Here is a 12,596-nt window from a genome sequence, read left to right as displayed (position 1 = left end):
ACACACACACACACACCACAATAGTAATATACTGAATATACAATTATACATGCAATATATTATTTGAATATTGTAATATACTGAATATAGTAAGCCAGCTTTAAATACTTGCTCATTAATTATGGCTCTATATTGACATCTTTTTGCCTTTTTATTAAAAAATGTTCTTGTTTATAATTATGATCCATTGCATGACCTACATACAAGCACATATGTTGTTTGGGAGTGTTTCCTCAGTATTTGAAAACACCAGGAATTAACCTCCTGGGACTGTTTTCCAACTTTTGGATGACAGATTGTGTTATGTGCTGTTCCTTATATTACTATTGAAACTAGTCCGTGTTAAAATGCAAACTAAGAAAAACAAAGAGCAGCTCTTGGGAGAATAAATACACTACCCAGAGAGGTGGTGAGATCCCCTCCCCTTGGGAAAACGTTTGTGTAACCAGGTCAGAAAGAGTTCAACTACGTGGCTCCATTGCTGAAGAGCAGGTGGCAGGAAAGAAAAGGGCTGCCTTTAGTGATCTTCCACGTTTTTTTTCTCAAAGTGTCCCTCCGGACTGTAACCATCACCTCTTCCCTTGAAATTTCCTCTCCCACTTATTTGGGATGGAACCCTGAGAGTTCTATGTGTATTATTTAACCCCAGAGTGACCAGGAGCAGGTCTTTGTTTATTCGTTTGAGGATCCTCATATTCATACCTTTCTATTCCCAATAACAAAAGTCAATGTTCTCATTACCTCACTCTGAGATCAAGCAACAATCTCCAAGCAGGACTCTCTGGTTTATCTCACTTCTTTCCAATTTGTCCTCCATAATACTACCAGTTCTAAAGCTATGTGTTTCTGCATCACTCCTTTACTCAAAAATCGACATGGCTCTCAGAGGCCAAAACTGATCCCATTTACCCATTTAATCTAATTTCCTACTATGCTTATTCAACCATTCAACAATGTATAACAATCCTTCAAGGACAGGCATTTTCTAAGCATTAGGAAGATTACAGACAAGTAAACAGGATGCAGTACCATGGTGATAAGTGGTATGATAGAGATATGTATATGGTGCTAAGAAAGCATACAGAAGGCAGTCTAAATGGGTTTATCAGAAAAGGCTTCCTGGAAGAAGTTACCAAGAAATGAAATCTAAAGGGCAACCAATTATTAGGAAGGTGATGATGAGTAAGAAAGTAGCCTTGGGAAAGCTAGGGGCAGGGATATGGAGAAAGGTAAGTATTCCAGGCAAGAAGAAATACACGCATGGGCCAGTAAGCAGGTGGTGGTGGCAGAGATGAAGGAAAGTGAAGACAGGTACAATCAATAGGACTTGGTAACAGATTGGTTGTGGGATGTAAAGGACAGGGAGGCACCAAAAATGACTCTACCAGATGTCTATCATGAGCAACCATCTACACAGGAGTGTCCTATAATGAGGTGAATATGAAGGTATTTGATAAAAAGGTCATAAAGTCTGAAGAAAACCATTTTTCAATATGGCATCTTGGGTACAGGTAAGAATATTTTAAAGGTGAGCTCTTGAGAAGGATGCATGAACATATTTATAGAAGAGTATGCAACAAATAATATTTTCTAAGTCAGTATGACAGTCTCTTATGTATATCTTCTAAATGTTTTGGTATGAACACCTATTACTTTACAGCATTAAAAATATAGGGGTATTTCAAACAAAATAGTATTTAAAAATCTTAAAATATATATTAAATATATATTTTGTAATAAGGCTTATATAAGATAGAAGGATGAGGCAAGATTGCAGCAAAATACAACCATTTTTCTGGGATCAGTATGATGTCTATTTCTTCTTTAAAAAAAAGAATTGCATGTTTGTGAAAATACAAATGAGGTACCACCATCTGGTATTCAGATCAAACTCATCTATCTGGTGAAGTGTGGCAGAGTAATATTCCAAGGCTCACAACATCTATTCACACGTTCCCTAGGGTGTTAACTTCCTCCACACTGAAGAAAGTAGCAAGCAAGGCTGATGCTCATGGCCCAACAGAGCTCATCAATAGTGCTGAGAAATTAAGGCAAAATCATTTCTCAGAAAGAGCATGAACTTATTTGAATTTTTTCACTTCTACCCCAGGCATTTCACTTCTAGAGGCATGAATGTATTTTTTTAATTTACTCATTATTTTCTGCCTTCATCTCAAAGGGCTTGAGGTCACAGACCTTTAAATGAGGCTCGTCCTTAAAATGAGGAAAACACCAAGACTCATCTCACAATATTTAACACTTTGAAAAACTAAGTAATGTTATTTAAAATCCAATATCAAATCATGGCTACGAGGAAGAGATAATGACCGTCAGCTGATTACTCAGTTTGGCATCTGTCGCAAAAACAGACTACCTACTCACCAAACAGGCTGCATCGTATTCCTGGATGCACAGCTACAGAGTGTAGCCTCGTGGCAATTTAGAAGAGGATGGTGGCAGTGGAGACGGAGAAGAGTGATAGATTTGAGGTTCTGTAGAATCATTAGGACTCAGTAACAGATTAGATGTGGGAGATGAGGAGAGAGGGAGGTATCAAATATGACTACCAATGGCTAGCATTAGCCACTGCATGGACCAGAGTATATAATGACATAAAGAAAAGTGTTAGACTGATAAAGGGATCATAAATTATAAAGGAGAATTTCAGTCAGTATGACATCTTGACATGGGTGAAAACAGTGGAATGTGAATAGAAATTGTGTTTGCCACTTACTACCCTGGTGCATAAAAACCTCCCACTACCATCCTTCATCCTGTTTCTCTACCTACTGGCTAAGTGCAAAAGACTCCAAGGACCTGGTATCTGGTGGAGCCATAAAAGAAAGGAGACTGGGTCCCTGGTTGACCACATGGAAAATATATTAGTTTCCCATGGCTGCTGTAACAAATTACCACAAATTTATTGGCTTAAAACAATTCAGAGGCTTCCCTGGTGGCGCAGTGGTTGAGAGTCCGCCTGCTGATGCAGGGGACACGGGTTCGTGCCCCGGTCCGGGAAGATCCCAAAGGCCGCGGAGCGGCTGGGCCCATGAGCCATGGCCACTGAGCCTGCACGTCCGGAGCCTGTGCTCTGCAACGGGAGAGGCCATAACAGTGAGAGGCCTGCATACCGCAATAAAAAAAAAAAAAATACAAATTTATTCTCCTACATTTCATGAGTCAGAAGTCCTAAAATGGTTCAACGGGGCTGTATTACCCTGGAGGCTCAAGGGGAGACTGTTTCTTTCCCTTTTATAGCTTCTAGAGACCACTGCATAGCTCATGGACCCATCCTCCATCTTTAAAACCAGCAGCATAATATCTTTCAATCTTTCTCTTGGACCCTCTACTTCTGTCATCACATGCCTTCTGTGTCTATCCTGCCTCCCTCCCTCCCTTTTAATAACCCCTGTGACTACATTGGGCCTACCCAAATAATCCAGGATAATCTTCCCATCTCGAGATCCTTAATTTAATAACATCTTCAAAGTCCTTCTTGCCATGTAAGGCTCAGATGATTAGGATATGGACATCTTGTGTGGGGGGTTGCGTATACCACAAAAGATTTTGGACTTCCCATGAGTGAGAAAAAAACTACTATTATGTTAATCCACTAACTTCAGGGGGGTTTGCCTCTTATTAGCTGATATTACTTTAATAATGGTATCTATAGATCCACCAGTAAACATCTGTCCCTAGCTGGATTGTAGGATAGCAACCACACCTTATGGTTACTAAAAAACTGCCCTACACATAACATGTTAAAATACTCTGGTAAAGGTACTGCCAAGACATGAAATGGTACAAAAAGAAATAAGTACATACAGAGACACAGGTGAGACTGATAACTCATGGACAAGGTCTAAGTAATCATATATTTAAAGTTTTTTCCTGCCTTTCATGAAATGTACTGTGGAATTATTACTTCAAGGTCAAGTCAACCTCAATGTCCATGGATTTTACTTTCTATAGGCTTTCTATTGCAATCATGATTGGGTTATCACCAAATGTTGTTTTTAATGAGAAGAAAACTAAAAGATGAGGTAGGGTCATGTTCCCTCTAGACATTCATCACCAGCAAATTCCTAATTACTCTAATGACTGTTTACTGGAAAAATAATTTAATGTGCTTTCATGTCTTCCAATTTAGAAAAAGAATCAGACTTTAATGTGAATGCATTTTTAAATTTTTTCCATGCTTTAGGAAAGCTGCTTTTAGGAGGGAAGTGTAATGAATGTTTTTAATCATACTAAAATGATTCGCCCAGAGTCTGTGTTTTAATTCAACTTTTCAATAACAACAAAATAGAAGACTAAGCATATTTATCAGTAGGGCTCCTCCTTTCTCAACATGACTACCTACTGTTTAAATATATTTGGAAGGTAAAACTCAGGGCAATAGGAACAAATAAGCCTTCCTGGTTGATTTTCACAATTTTTTTCTAAATATGTCTAAAAGGATCACTGCCACTCTTCTGAGAACTCCTGACCCCATTCCTCCAAGCAGTTCCCATCCTCAAAATCCACCTCACCCTATCCCACAGATACATTCCGTACCCCCTTCCCTAGTTTGTTCTTATGTGCCCTTCAGGTTTTCAATAAATTCTTAATGTCATCGATGAGAACGTCACTGCTGAGAAGATTTAAGTCCCATTGTTCTACTCAGGCCTTTAACTGCAAAGCAAACAACCTGCTTTCAATAAGCTTGTCCTCAGATTTAAACTGAGCAGAAATCAAAGAATGATTTCTGTCCCGTTTTTCTTCTCTTTGGTTTGAATCATACTCTCAGAGATTCCATCTAAATAACTCCCTGAGGATGCTCCAATCGCCTCACCATCTTCACATCTCACTGCTTCTAAACTGCTGCAACCAAACCTTGGTGATGTTCTAACGATGCCTTTCTGTTCTCAGCCTAGAAAATAGCAGGTATCAAGGGGAGACAGATTTGAACACTATAATAAGGAACGAGATAAAGGCTTTTATACACAATAAAGAACTGATCTGTAAATGTTGACTGGTTCTTGAAAAGGGGTGAGCAGACACAGAAAATAAATCATCTGAGAGAAGGCCTTTTTCCCCGTAATGCATCTAAGGTACAACTTTGCAACTGATATTCATAACCTTAACAAAGTTTCCAGAAAATGAAATATATAATCATTATATATTCTACCATTAATCATGCTTCAAAATATATGTGAGCAGTTATATCACACTTCCAAGTTTTCCATTTTTAAAAACTCACAAACTAGATTCTGGAAAATGAAATGGAAGGCTGATGCAATCAAGTGGGTAATTTGTGCAAAATCCATGTGCCTCAATTCTAGTAATTCTGAGTAGTCCAAACACCTCTTCACCACTTCTTTTGGCTCTCCACACATCCATTTTCTGGCCCATTTCATGAAAAGGAAAGGTATCAAGGAAACGTCCTAGAGAGAAGTTGGAGGCACTAGTGAATGCAGGCCAATGAATCCCTGTAGATGAAACCATCCAGTTCTGCTTGGCTCTGGGCAGTGTTCCCTCTGTTGTCTCTGCACCCTGGGATAATGTGACAAGATAGCTCCAGTACACGGCAAAAATTTAAATGAGCAGGTATAAGGCAGCTCCACACCTCTCCAACAATTAAAGAAATACTCCTTAGATCACCTCTTTTGTCTCTGCATTTGTTAACTTCCCTCTCTCAAGAACTACCCCCAAGGATGTAGGACAATAGACTTTATACTAAAGACTTTGGAATTCTTCACTAAAAGGTGTGATTAAGGAGTAAAAATATTACTATCCAAACTAATTAGAGGGAGCTATGGTCTAATTTAGTTCTATGATGCAAAGCTGTTCTGAATTGGTTTTACTGGAAACACAAATTCCATTATATTCTAGATTCAACTGCACAATTCCACAGCAAAGAACTGGGTAATCCATATAGCTCTTCAACTTCCTTGTTAAGATTCAAAGTTTTGCTTATTTTGGGTTTTGAAATATGAATTATTTCAGTGAATCAACCTCTAATTTCAAGGAGATTTGAGGAACAACTCTTTAATTAGTCTTTATCATGCTTGCTTAAACCTTGCCAGCCATCTCTCTCCCGAAAGTAAATTAAAGTGAGAAGAGAAAGAATCTGAAAGACCTGCCGTAACACAGCTGGCTACTTGACAGATAAATCTTCATAAGACCCATCATTCTGAAGAATGACATAATTTTAGTTCTAAGCACTAAGCATGCTCAGAAAAAGTTATAAGGCAGTGCAATGAGAAGTCAGAGTAATAATTTGTGTGTGTGTGAACAGACTAGGTAAATATTTACATCTGATAAGTAATGCATACTCATTATTTATCATTCATTTTTAACAGTTTTCCTGCCTTGAAAATATTTTTTTACCCAAGCAGATATTCAGCTTCTCCACAGGTTTTAATTATTACCAACACAAAACACATATTAGCTTTTACCACCTTTATGTATTTTTTCATTATAATTCTATGTTTTCTGCCACGATTCACAAAATAAGCACCTAAAAGCCAGGCTTTACCAGTTCCAGAGTGTCAGTTTAAAAAGTAATTTTTACCTTCTGTTAGACATCAGAAAACATTAGGAACAGAAAGAGATACAAAGTAAATAGACTGACAAATATTTCTATGACCCAAAGAAAAAGAAGCTACCATTATGTGCTCCCAGACACTGTGCAAAATACTTTATATGGATTATCTGATTTAATCCTTATAAAAACTCTCTAAGGATGTTCTATATTATCTCCATTTGATCAATGAGGAAACACCCTCAGTGAGGTAAAGCAACTTGCTCAAACCACACAGCTAGTTAGAAAATGGCCTATGGTGTAAGTCCAGGTTTGTCAGGACAAAGTGCTCACTTTCTGTGACATGTTGCCTCTATGTGCGGACACAGGCCCACCTGGAAACTGGTATGTGATGCCTGCTCACATGCCAAGGCAGAGATGATTAGCTGTCTACGACTTGTGCCACCCTTCCATGCATACTGTTGTTGGTAAATGTCCACCCCATGACTCCATTTCCAACCACCACCCCTTACATCGAGGAGAGACTATACCACAGACAGGTTGTTACCAAGGGAATAGGGGCAGAACTGATGCATGCCAAGAGATCCTCCATGCTCACCCACCATTCCATATTCCATATGATGTCAATTAGTGTTGCCAGATAAAATGCAAGACACTCCATTAAACTTGAATTTCAGGAAAACAACAAATAATGTTTCAGTGTACGCATAACCCATGCAATACTTGGGACATACTTATACTTACCAGGGGCACTGACATTTGGGTTGCCAGATTTAGCAAATAAAAGGCATCAAAAATGTAAATGTCCCGAATATTGCATGGGATATACTAAGAAGTTATTTGTTGAACTTTTATGAAACAGAAACAGACTCACAGACATAGAGAACAGACTTATGGTTGCTAAGAGGGAGGGGGAGTGGGAGAGGGATGGGCAGGGAGTTTGGGGTTAGCAAATGCAAACTATTATATAGAGAATTGATAAACAACAAGATCCTACTGTATAGCACAGAGAACTGTAGTCAATATTCTGTGATAAACCATAGTAGAAAAAAAATTTTTTTAAGAATGTATATATATATATGACTGAATGGAATATTACTCAGCCTTAAAAAGAAATGAAATTGAGCTATTTGTAATGAGATGGATAGACCTAGAGTCTGTCATACAGAGTGAAGTAAGTCAGAAAGAAAAAGACAAATACCGTATGCTAACACATATATATGGAATTTAAGGGAAAAAAATGTCATAAAGAACCTAGGGGTAAGATAGGAATAAAGACGCAGACCTACTGGAGAACGGACTTGAGGATATGGGGAGGGGGAAGGGTGAGTTTTGACAGGGCGAGAGAGAGTCATGGACATATACACACTAACAAACGTAGTAAGGTAGATAGCTGGGGGGAAGCAGCCGCAAGGCACAGGGATATTAGCTCGGTGCTTTGTGACAGCCTGGAAGGGTGGGATGGGGAGAGTGGGAGGGAGGGAGACGCAAGAGGGAAGACATATGGGAACATATGTATATGTATAGCTGATTCACTTTGTTATAAAGCAGAAACTAACACACCATTGTAAAGCAATTATAACCCAATAAAGATGTTTAAAAAAAAAGAGAAAGAATGTATATATATATATGACTGAATCACTTTGCTGTAAAGCAGAAATTAACACAACATTGTAAATCAACTATATTTCAATTTATAAAAAGAAGTTATTTGTACTTTATCTGAAATACAAATTTAACTGGTATCTGTTGGTCCACAAACTGGCCCAGTACATGCAGGGCAAGGAGAGACCAAAGAAAGAGGCAGAACACTCCAGATTGGTAGGTGGCAGGTTTAATAAACAAAGGAACTTAAATATGAGGCTTGTCTTAGGCGGCCAAAAGACAAGTAGCTCTCTGTACCCACCTGCCAGAATCTTAAAAGTTTATACACAGGCCTTAATTGGGTTCAGTCACATATACAATCCAGATGGTCTCAACAACACATTACTGTCTCAAGGCTATGTCCGTGAAACTGGTTCCCACTGTGGGAATGGTGGGCAGAACACACATTCCAAGGACAGGGGAGGGGGTGGAAGCCTCCAATCACTCGGGCCCAGCTCATGGGTCACGTCCTCTCAATCACCTCCTCCAACATTCCACCCCTCCTGACTGGCACCCTCTTCACAAAGTACCCTGAGAGGTCAGCAAGGGGTTCCACTAGCATGGAGGTGGCTCATTTGGTGGCTATGTAACTACCCTGGAGGCAGATACCACAGGAACAGTATAGGTATGTGTATAGGTACCACAGGAACAGTATAGGTACATGAACAGCATACGTTCAAAAAATAGATTAAGATAATGATTCCCAAAATAGGTAACAATTTTTCCCACCAAAAATCCCATGATTTGAATCACTGATTTATGAAGTCCCCCTAGGCTATGGGGTCAGATCACTGATGGCATTTACTTGTACCCTCGTGTGACTTAATAAAGATGATACATTACCTTACTCATCAGGTATCAAAAAACAATATTCTGTTTGGATAATGGCATAGGTACCTCCTTGCGAGGCAGTAATAATGTCCAAGGCCATCCTATCTCTGAGGACAGCTTTTCTCATTAGAGACATTTCAGTGTTCAGTAAGAACAGGCGTGCTGGCTATCATTAAAGCTTGCTGGGTGAACTCAGTAAGGGCTTCTATGTGCACTGTAAGGAGCAGCAAAAGTCTAAGGTGGAAAAGACAGATATTGAGTAGGAACATGTAGGGGAGTCTTCCCCGTCTATAGGAATTACACTTGAAATATACAATGGAGAAAAGACAGCCTCTTTAATAAGTGGTGCTGGGAAAGCTGGACAGCTACATGTAAAAGAATGAAATTAGAACACTCCCTAACACCATACACAAAAGTAAACTCCAAATGGATTAAAGACCGAAATGTAAGGCCAGACACTATCAAACTCTTAGAAGAAAACATAGGCACAACACTCTATGACATAAATCACAGCAAGATCCTTTTTGACCCACCTCCTAGAGAAATGGAAATAAAAACAAAAATAAACAAATGGGACCCAATGAAACTTCAAAGCTTTTGCACGGCAAAGGAAACCATAAACAAGACCAAAAGACAACCCTCAGAATGGGAGAAAATATTTGCAAATGAAGCAATTGACAAAGGATTAATCTCCAAAATTTACAAGCAGCTCATGCAGCTCAATATCAAAAACACAAACAACCCAATCCAAAAATGGGCAGAAGACCTAAACAGACATTTCTCCGAAGAAGACATACAGATTGCCAACAAACACATGAAAGGATGCTCAACATCACTAGAGAAATGCAAATCAAAACTACAAATGAGGTATCACCTCACACCAGTCAGAATGGCCATATCAAAATATCTACAAACAATAAATGCTGGAGAGGGTGTAGAGAAAAGGGAACCCTCTTGCACTGTTGGTGGGAATGTAAATTGATACAGCCACTATGGAGAACAGTATGGGGTTCCTTGAAAAACTAAAAATAGAACTCCCATACAACCCAGCAATCCCACTACTGGGCATATACCCTGAGAAAACCATAATTCAAAAAGAGTCATGTACCACCATGTTCACTGCAGCTCTATTTACAATAGCCAGGACATGGAAGCAACCTAAATGTCCATAACAGATGAATGGATAAAGAAGATGTGGCACATATATACAATGGAATACTACTCAGCCATAAAAGGAAACGAAATTGAGTTATTTGTTGTGAGATGGATAGACCTAGAGTCTGTCATACAGATTGAGGTAAGTCAGAAAGCAAAAAACAAATACCACATGCTAACACATATATATGGAATAAAAAAAAATGGTTCTGAAGAATCTAGGTGCAGGACAGGAATAAAGACGCAGATGTAGAGAATGGACTTGAGGACACGGGGAGGGGGAAGGGTAAACTATGAGAAAGTGAGAGAGTGGCATGGACATATATACACTACCAAACGTAAAACAGATAGCTAGTGGGAAGCAGCCGCATAGCACAGGGAGATCAGCTCAGTGCTTTGTGACCACCTAGAGGGGTGGGATAGGGAGGGTGGGAGGGAGATGCAAGAGGGAGGAGATATGGGGATATAGGTATATGCATAGTTGATTCACTTTGTTATAAAGCACAAACTAACACACCATTGTAAAGCAATTATACTCCAATAAAGATGTTTAAAAAAAAAAGCCAGGATGCTTGCCATCACAAATCCCAAGACTGAGACACACTGCCCAGACATTCAGAACCTGGCTGCCCTGAAAGCACAAATTGTTGGTCCTCTTTCTGACCCAGCTTGCTGCATAACAGGAAACCGAAACCTAATGTGAAATCACTTTTTTTAAATGGTATTTGTCGATAAAACATTTTAATCAAATATTTTTATATCTTGAAGATGATCAAAATTAAGCTATGTTTTCAGAAGTAGATCTGTTCTCATAAGTCTCTTCTCAAAGAGAAAAATTAGAAATTAAAGTGAATCCCTGATCTCTTACTGCTTTGGAATTAATCATTTTGGGCCACTTTCTAAATTTGGTTACAAACCATAAAAACAAACAGTTTAATATAGCACAGGGAATATAGCCAAGACTTTATAATAACTTTAAATGGAGTATAATCTATAAAATTTTTGAATCACTTTAATATAGCATAGGGAATATAGCCAAGACTTTATAACTTTAAATGGAGTATAATCTATAAAAGTTTTGAAACACTATGTTGTACACCTGAAACTAATATAAAATTATAAATCAACTATATGTCAATTAAAAAAAAAGTTTAAGAAAGGGGCTTAACCTGGAATGCATGAACCTCCCAAAGTTGTATGCAAAGCTCAGCGTGTAAGTATGCTTTTCTCAGATTCCAAAGTCTTCAGAGGCTTACAGAGACTATCCCATACGGCTTATGTCATTGAAAGCAATAAAAGCATTAATGGCATGTTTCAATTTTACTTTAAAAAAATCAGTAAATCAAGCAATTAACATTTTCCCCTTTAAAACAGCACTTTGAGAGCCTGCAGGTATGATTCAAGTCTGTGTGGGTATCAGTAGTAGGGATCCAAAAAGCACACCCACAACCCTATTTCCCACATGGCTGAGCACAGACTGCTGCCAGAATGCATGTGGCCACCAAGAAGTTGTAGTTTTATTTTTAATAGTCAACTGCTTAATGTGCACCCATAATGGACTATTTAACTATGGTTAAACTCAGGAAGTTTAAGAAACATCAACATTAACACCCAATTTAAACAGGAGCAATAAAAGTGATAATAATTATCACATTTCACCTCAAAATGATCTTTTCCAGAATTCTAAATTGCATTCCTCGGATAAAGATTCTTATATAGCATCTCAAGATACCTCCAATGCTTAAAAAACAAAGTTAAGAAGATGAAACAGAGTGACAGTTACATTAAATGTGGCATTTTAACTCATTGCAGGAAATAAAGGTTATCCACACCTGCAAAGCAGTACAGAAAAGTGCTTACAAAATAGCAGGCAGAAAATTTTTTGTTTCTCATCACAGGGAAACAAAACACACACAAAAAGATACAAAATAAAGCAATTGATTTTTATTTAAAGCACAAAATGCAACAACACCATACATTAGGTTTTTTTTTAAAAAAACACACACATATTTTCTTCTATTTTAGATACCTCCGAACAATGTGATGGGGCATTATGTCTGCAGCCTGCTCTTGAAAGGGTCAGGGGGAAAAAATTTCCTGTCCCATTCTTATAACTCTTCTGAAGGCTTTTAACTTACTCAAAATTTTAGAAGTTAATCTACATTTAAATATCTCTCTTATCCTAAAATCAAACACAAAATAATGTCATTTTTAATTTATTATTTATTGAAAAGCCTCACTCTAATTTATCAAGTTAAAGTAACCAGTGCATATTTTTTGCTAAATACTTATAGATCATACCTTTAGATGTATTACATTTAGAGTGCATTAAAGATACTGCAATCTTTAATATTCTTATCTAAAATAAGATCTTTTTAACTTCACATTACTACTTCATCATATAAGTTTCAAAACTGATGGAATGAAATGATGAGATTAT

Source organism: Phocoena phocoena, chromosome 2 (assembly GCF_963924675.1).
Source record: "Phocoena phocoena chromosome 2, mPhoPho1.1, whole genome shotgun sequence".
NCBI classification, from domain to species: Eukaryota; Metazoa; Chordata; class Mammalia; order Artiodactyla; family Phocoenidae; genus Phocoena; species Phocoena phocoena.
The sequence above is the reverse complement of the archived record's forward strand: the minus strand, read 5'-3'. Positions refer to the sequence as shown.